The following is an 8,597-nucleotide window of genomic DNA, read 5'->3' on the forward strand; positions in this document are numbered from 1 at the left end:
CACCCAACTCCAATTGCTCATATATCCATCCAACCTATGTTTGAACCTATCCAGCATATTCGAGTTAATGATGATATTTGGTAAATTGTTCCACTCGTCCACCATTCTATTTCTTGTTTACTTTTATCCTCTTCATCACTGATCGGCTCGTTAGCCGCTTGGGCGATCGGTCACGTCTCTGATTATTTTTCCTTTTCTTTTAACCTCTTCACTAAAAGATCGGCTCGTTAGCCGCTTGGGCGATCTGTCACGTCTGATTACTTTTCCTTTTCTTTTAACCTCTTCACTAAAAGATCGGCTCGTTAGCCGCTTGGGCGATCTGTCACGTCTCTGTTACGCACTTTTGGCAAGTACTGGGCATGCACTGGCTCCTGAATGTATCTGAGTCCCAATGCTGGTCAAGTCTGGTCTTGAAACAATTCACACTCGGTTGCCGCCACAACACTCTCTGACAGGTTGTTCCACGAGTTCACAACTCTTACTTCGAAAAAGTTTGCCCTCACAGTTTCCTGGACTTGTGGCTTCAACCTTGAGCTGTGACCACTTGTGGGGCAAGCGTCTGCCAGCTCCATGTATGGACACTCGACTGAGTAGTGCCCTTTGAGATGTTTATACACCTCAATTAGGTATCCCCTTGCCCGTCTGTAGTATAAGCTAGGCAATTGCAGGCACTCTAATCTCTCTGGGTTGCTGAGTCTGGTGGCCCTCCTTTTGACATTTTCAATCAACTGACAGTCCTTAGCATATCTCGGGGATCAGATGGGGTGACAGTACTCCAGGCGGGGAAGCACCTCACCCTCGAAGATCGTTACGAGGGACGGACCATTTAGATCAGTGTTCCCCGACCCTGTGACCCGGGTCACAGTACTATGACCCAAACCATCGACTGGTATGACCCGACAGACTACTGTGACCAGGTGCTGTAACCCAGGAGCAGCTGTGACCGACATTGTGACCCACAAAAATCAGTGAACAAGTCAATCTCACTTTATCCTGTGCAGTGGCAGATTTCCCAATAGGCATAGGAGGCACGTGCCTAGGGGCCCCCGACCACACACATAATGTTGTAGTGTAGGAAAAGTCCCTGCCATGGATTGCAATTTGGCGAGACGAGTGAGAGGCGATATAATAAAGGTGTATAAATGGAAGTCAGGACTAAACAAAGGGGACATTACAAAGGTACTCAAACTATCCCACCAAGAGCGAACTCGTAACAATGGTTTTAAATTAGATAAATTTAGATTTAGGCGCGAAATAGGTAAACTTTGGTTTGGAAATAGAGCAATGGACGAGTGAAACTAGTTACCAAACATCATCATTAACTCGAATACGCTGGATAGCTTCAAGCATAGGTTGGGTGGATATATGAGCAATAGGGGTTGGGTGTAAATGGGACTGCCCAGTAAGGGCCAATAGGCCCGCTGCAGTTTCCTCCATTCTTATGTTCTTATGTTTTTATGAGTCGACAGATCTCACAAACAAGGATCAGCTGATATGCTTCATTCGCTATGTTGACTGTTAGCACTTGCGAATGGCAGAAGAGTTTCTTTTCTGTGAAAATTTTAGCGCAGAAACTACCGGTGAAGCAATTGCAAAAAAAGTTCTGGACTGTCTCACCCACAATGGGAGTGCAATTGAAAAGTGTTCACACATTACAAACGATGGCGCAGCGAGTATGGTTGGGCTGTGGCAAGATTGAAATATTATGCACCGAACTGTAGAAGTTCTCACTGCACCCTGCATTGCCAGAATTTAGCATCAAAGCATCTACCAAGTGAGTCAGATTTAGATGCAGTAATGAAAAAGTACGTCATTATCATCAATGATATCAAGAGCAAAGCTAAGAAGTCTCGCATGTTCCATGACTTCTGCGATGGGATGGGGGAGACTGAGAAGACCCTGCCGTTTCACAGCAAAGTGCATTGAAGAGACTCTTTCAACAAAGGAAGGTAGTTCATGGCTTCTTGCAAGAATGTGGCTCACAGCATGCATTCTGTTTCATGCAAGAGTGGGTTGCTAAGCTTTCTTACTTGTGTGATATATTCACCAAGCTCAATGTGTTGAACCTCTCCTTTCAAGGGCCAGGTCAAGATGTGTTCACTTCCAATGACAAAATTGAGGCATTCAAATTGAAAATTTCTGGGTGGAAGAAAAGAGTTGAGAGAAGGGACTTTTCAGACTTCGATGAGCTTGGGCAAGTGATTGTAGAGTCCAAAGATGAAGTTTTTGACGACAAAATGATGATAGTTGTGTCCCAACATCTCACTGTTCTCCAGCAGAATTTTAACCACTATCTTCCACCTGCAAATGGGGAAGAAAAGAAGAATACTTGGATAAGATGTAACGGGCCGAGTTTTCTCTTTTCAATAATTTACCATCCAGCTATTCTTTTCTGTTAGTATTCTATTTATTCATATACTTATATGTTCTGTGTAGCACTCTTTCCAATGAGTATCCTGTTTTATACTTATCCTTCTTCAATTCTTTACATATATATATACTTATTCTTGTATATTCTTATGTTCTTTATCTCTAGATACCTTATATTCTTATATAAGTAACTCTTATGCTTCTCTGCTTATGTTTTCCTAGTCAATGTTCTTTCTTTTCATTTCCTTTCATATATATATATATATATATTATATTCTCAGTTTCAATGTTCTTACCTTTCGGAAGTATACTTTGTTTTATGTCTATTCTTATACATGGGTTAGTCTGGGGAACAACACTTTTTATACTTACAAAAGGTAGCTGCCACCACCCAGACTTTTCATTATATAACATAACTCATGGAAAGTTGTTGGGTAGTGTGGTAGATGTCTAGGCACGTGAGTAAGTATTATTTTCTGGGAAGCAATGTTTAGAAGGAGTAGAGTGATGATACTCGTAGTACTAATTCAATATTTATTAACAAGTGAGTGGAGAAGATGCATCTTAGATTCACTCAGGCTAAACAGAACCGCAGTTAACTTATTAAGTCATCAAACACTTCAAGAACATATTACCTTGTAGTGGAATTCTTCCCTACAAACGCTGTTTGTCGCTGCCTAGCCGACCCCACCAATTCCCCAGTGTATGCCTCGTGGTCTAGGTCAACCAGCGCCGCCATACACCACGGAGCGGGGGTCAACTGCTAAGCCACGCCTACCCCCGCTATTTAAGACCTGACCTCGTGGTGATCTGTCTCTCTGTCTACCTACAGCCGCAGCCAGCAACACCTCCTCCGCCGCTGCCTGGCGGTCCTCGCTCCTCCTCCGCCTGCCTGGCGGTCCTCTCTCCCGCTGGCGAGCATGGCGACCCACAAGCTGTCCTTCTCTGAGCGTCCTCACCAACCAGCTCTCTCTACATCACGCTTGTAACCATGCTGCCTTCCCAGCACCAAGCTGCATTGTACATCCAATACAACATGTATATAGAGAGCACATCGTGAGTTTCCTTTCTCCATCCCATCCTGAGTGTGAACCAAACATCTTGAACCCCACAACCTCATTCAACACCTCCAAATACTCATTACTTTATTTGACAATTAGGATATCATTTCCTTGACACATGAGATTCCGTAACTATTATTCACAAGCCATCATTGGACCCTCAGGTCTTACTTTAACAAGTAACAAATTACTTCTCCACTTCTTGATTAGAGCTTTATACTCTCAGGTTATTCTTTCATGGGTACTACAGATGAATACATAACACACTGGGCAATTCCACAATTAGTAACATACAATATTTCTTATCATTTCACAAGGAACCACCTGGTACCTTGAACTCTCATTCAGGGGTTCAATACTTAACCCGGGATACTATATTTCTGCTAGTTATCCCTCCAAACATGGGCCGACACTGCTCCATGCAATAGATGAAGTACAATCTCCAGGTGGAGTTGTTTACAGCGACCGCCAAGCTGAAGGCTCGCTCGCTAGGTGCACTCAGGGAGGTTGACTCGTAACACACTGGCGCTTCCAGGGGGAATAGTGTCCTGGGATTCTAAATGCGCCCCCTTAGAGACAGTCTTCAAGAACCATCTTGCCCATAGGTAGCTATCGACCCTCAGGAGAGTTGCTAACACACCCGCGTCTGGAGGCGTGGAGGAGAAATCACAGAGGGAGTGAATATTTAACTTCACTATACAAAACATACGTCTGGCACCGGTTCAGACGATAGCTAGATCTCTACTTTACTTGACTCAATTGGCACTGAAGGTACTATGTTAAAACATGAACACTGATATTCACAAAAATGACTAAGTTCAACTGAGTTAATATGGCGGCGTGGAACACACGTGAACATACCTGGAGACGTGGAGAAAAAATCACAGGAGTGATTTTTCCTCGCGCGTCTGCATATATACGGGCCTGAGGGCATATTCCGACTAGAAAGACAATTTTTTTTAACAATAGACCCTCTATTCACAGTAGTCGTTGGACACCTAGCTGTGACCGTCAGTGTCACAGATCAGACTAATTTTCTACATCTATATTTATGATTTAATCAGAGGTTGAGTTTGTCAGTAAAGAGGTGAATTGAAGTTATATATGCGTTCGCAACTCTATTGATCTGACCGCAAACCACATCCCCGGTCAAACGGCCGTTAAATCTTGGAGAATTTTGAGTTTGACAGGAACTGTTCAGAAGATTAATGACTTTCTTATATAGACAACTGACACTAACTAAACTATGAACATCAGATTCTCTGATGTCGGGGTGACAAAATAACATAACTTCAGTAGCGATCAAAAACTCATGGGTATCCCCACGGACGACATAAAATACGCCACTCTAGCTGGCAAACTCAACACTCGCTTACTTGACACGTTTTACTAACAATAAGGACAGTTGAAGCGTTCAACACCACTCACAATGGATCTTGAATGTTCCAACTGTAACCAGACATATCTAAGTTGACTCAAAACAAGGGTGTTCTCTCTCACATTCAAATTCATTATATAGAGAGGTTGGTTTCAGTAAGTCAGAGAAAATGGGATAACGGAGGACTGAGGTGTCTTGAAGTGATGAGAAAACGGGCTCCTCAGATGGAGGACTCAAAATAAAAGCAGAGGTACATGTTTTGTGGGCTATTGAGCGTAATATGAATCATTTGATTTTGGCGTTAACTGACGTGTATGACCGTGGTCGTTACAAAGAAACCTGTTCCTTATCTCAAACTTGAACGAAAGCAATCTGACCACTCAAGAAAAAGACACACTGATCGAACTCCACTGTGGCTCAGAAATGAATGACTTTTTCAACAGCCACAACCGCACCGACTTTTGGGTAGCAGTGAGCCAGAAAGAAGCATATGAGATGATTGCTGGTAAAACACTCCAAGTTCTGGTGACATTCCACAGCACTCACTCCTTTGAGAGAGGGTTCTCAGATCTGCTCACCATCAAGAGCAGAGAGTATTATCAGAGATGCAGCGATGGAACATCTACTACGAAACAACCTTGTAAAAGATTGCCAACACGGTTTTATGCCGGGGCGCTCTTGCTTGACACAATTGCTCAAGGTATTGGATATTTGGACCCATATTCTAGAACGGGGTGGTAATATCGACAATATTTACCTAGATTTTGCCAAGGCTTTCGACAGTGTACCCCACGAAAGGCTGAAAATCAAACTGGAAGGGTACGGAATTCGGGGAAATGTCCTAGCGTGGATAGAAGACTTTCTACATGACCGCAAGCAATGTGTGGTGATTAATGGCACGAAATCGTCATCTGTACCTGTAACAAGTGGGGTACCGCAGGGTAGTGTATTGGGCCCGCTGTTGTTTGTTTGTTTCATAAATGATATGCCTGACGTTGTACACTCCTCCATACAAATGTTTGCCGATGACGCCAAGTTATTTCGGGAAATTAAGAACCAAGCGGACTGTGAAGAGCTGCAGAAGGACCTCTGTGGGCTCCAGGAATGGTCGAAGGAATGGCTGCTGAGATTCAATGTCACGAAGTGTAAGAGGATGCACCTGGGGCGTACCAACGGTAAGGAGGCGTACCATATGTCCCAACGGGATGAAGAAAATGTACTAGTTGAGACTGTGTGTGAGAAGGACCTAGGTGTGTATGTTGACAATGAGCTGAAGTTCTCGGGCCATTGTGAGAAGAAGGTAAATCAGGCAAATAAATTATTGGGTCTTATAAGAAGGTCGTTCAGATATCTAGACGGTCCGTCCCTCGTGACGATCTTCAGGAGTGAAGTGCTTCCCCATCTGGAGTACTGTCACCCCATCTGGTCCCCGAGATATGCTAGGGACTGTCAGTTGGTTGAAAATGTTCAAAGGAGGGCCACCAAACTGGTGCCTGCACTTCGGCATCTCAGCTACCCTGCGAGATTGGAGCGCCTGAACTTGCCTAGCTTATACTACAGACGGGCAAGGGGGGACCTAGTTGAGGTTTATAAGCATCTCAGGGGGCACTACTCAGTTGAGTGTCCTTACTTGGAGCTGGCGGACGCTCGCCCCACAAGGGGTCACAGCTCAAGATTGAAGAAGCCGCAAGTCCGGAAAACCGTGAGGGCAAACTTTTTCGGAGTGAGGGTTGTAAACTCTTGGAACAATCTACCAGAAAGTGTTGTGACGGCACCGAGTGTGAGCTCTTTCAAGAGAAGACTTGACCAACACTGGAGCGGGTTCAGGTACATTCAGGAGCCGGTGCATGCCCAGTATTTGCCAACAGTGCGTGACAGAGACGTGACCGATCGCCCGGGCGGCTAGCGAGCCGACCTTTTGGTGAAGAATATAAAGGAAAAGAGTCGTGACCGATCGCCCAAGCGGCTAACAAGCCGATCAGTGGCGAAGAGGATAAAAGTAAAAGTAAAAAGAGCAAAAAAAAAAAAAAAAAGCAGAGACTTGGAGAGACAATGTTGTCTGCGTGCATGAGAGTGGCAGCGACAACAAATATCGCCCAACGATTCAACTTGCTTATTGCAACTATCCAGCAACAAAAATCACACTGAAAGTATCCAATGCCATATGTAGTTTGTGATGAGGCGTGGCTGCACAAATGAATTGTATGTGTAAGTATTTATTGTTTTGTACTTTGTACTGTAAAATTAATGTAATGATAAATTTTTCTGGATAAATGCAACTTATTGTAATATACTCGAAGTGTACACTCATACAAAAGTATAATTTTCCTATTAAATATATCCTTTTTATGATGACAACTTTTTATGTGACCAAAGGATTTAGAGGTCCTAAGAACTGTGACCCAGTGTTGAAAAGGTTGGAGAACACTGATCTAGATATCTGAACGACCTTCTTATATGCTCTACAAGTTTAGTTGCTTGATTCACCTTCTTCTCATAATGGCCCGAGAACTTCAGTTCATTGTCAACATACACACCCAGGTCCTTTTTGCATTCGGTCTCTATTATGTAGTTTCTTCGTTCCGTTGGGTCACAGGATACGCCTCCTTACTGTTGGTACGACTTAGGTGATAGATAAATATAAGTTAAGAAAATACAAAATGCAAGCAGGCATGTAGATTCTCGAATTGTTTTTGCAAACTCCAAATCCGTGATCGGTGTTTCCCTAACAGATTAGTTTTGGAAACACATCTTTTTCACTCTTGAAGTTGTATAACAGAAAACCATTAAATGGAGTCTTCGCTAGTACGTAATATAAATTGAACACTAATTTCTGCTAACCTAACCTAGCCTAATAAATTTTTTAACAGATATAATCTTAGTTTAGTTTTTCCTGTAAATTGATGCCCTTAAACTCCACAGTACTGTTTACACCCAACGTCCTATCGCTCATATATCCGTCCAACCTATGTTTGAAGCTATCCAACCTACAGGTATGTACCTATGTAACGTTTTAACTACTACAAAAGTGAAAACGCTTAATCTGTAGAAAATGTACATTATAAAATGTTTATGACCTTCAATTTTATGGCTTCCATTTTCTTTTATATTGTACTAGCACAGGGGTTCTCAACCAGGGGGGAATTCCCCCAGGGGGAGAATTCAGGTTTTCAGGGGGGGAAAACTGATTCGGGAGCAAGAGATATGCTCGATGAGAAATCAATCACAGAATTTTGGCCCTTGATGTGCGATTCCTACTCAAAAGTGGCAGAAAGAGCTATCTGTGCATTGCTTCCGTTTGTGTCGACATATCTTTGTGAGTCAGGCTTTTCAACTCTGTTGCAAATTAAAACGAAGCAACGTAGTAGATTAGAGGTAGAAAATGACCTGCGTTGTGCCCTTTCAAGCACTCCTCCGCGTATCCCAGAATTGGCGAAGAAAAAACAATCACAGGTTTCTCATTGACTGTAATCTTCATCTGAATAAAATTAATTACAAATTTACAATATCCTGGTATTCTATTGAACTTTTTGTTTATTGCATTATGCTTCAGTTTGGTCTGTTAAGTAATTCATTATAAATAAAAAAAACTATTTTACTTTTATTCAAGTTTTATAAATCCATCAACATTTTCAATTGGCATTTAATTTGTAAAACTCCACTATAAAAATAATCCATGTAAAATTGTAAATGTATATGTACTAATATGGAAAAAATAAAAGATTTTCAGTATTATATTCATATTATTTGGAATGCACTTTTTGAGGCAGACAATCTTGGAAAGGAGG

This window comes from Homarus americanus, unplaced genomic scaffold (assembly GCF_018991925.1).
Source record: "Homarus americanus isolate GMGI-L3 unplaced genomic scaffold, GMGI_Hamer_2.0 scaffold57980, whole genome shotgun sequence".
Lineage (NCBI taxonomy): Eukaryota > Metazoa > Arthropoda > Malacostraca > Decapoda > Nephropidae > Homarus > Homarus americanus.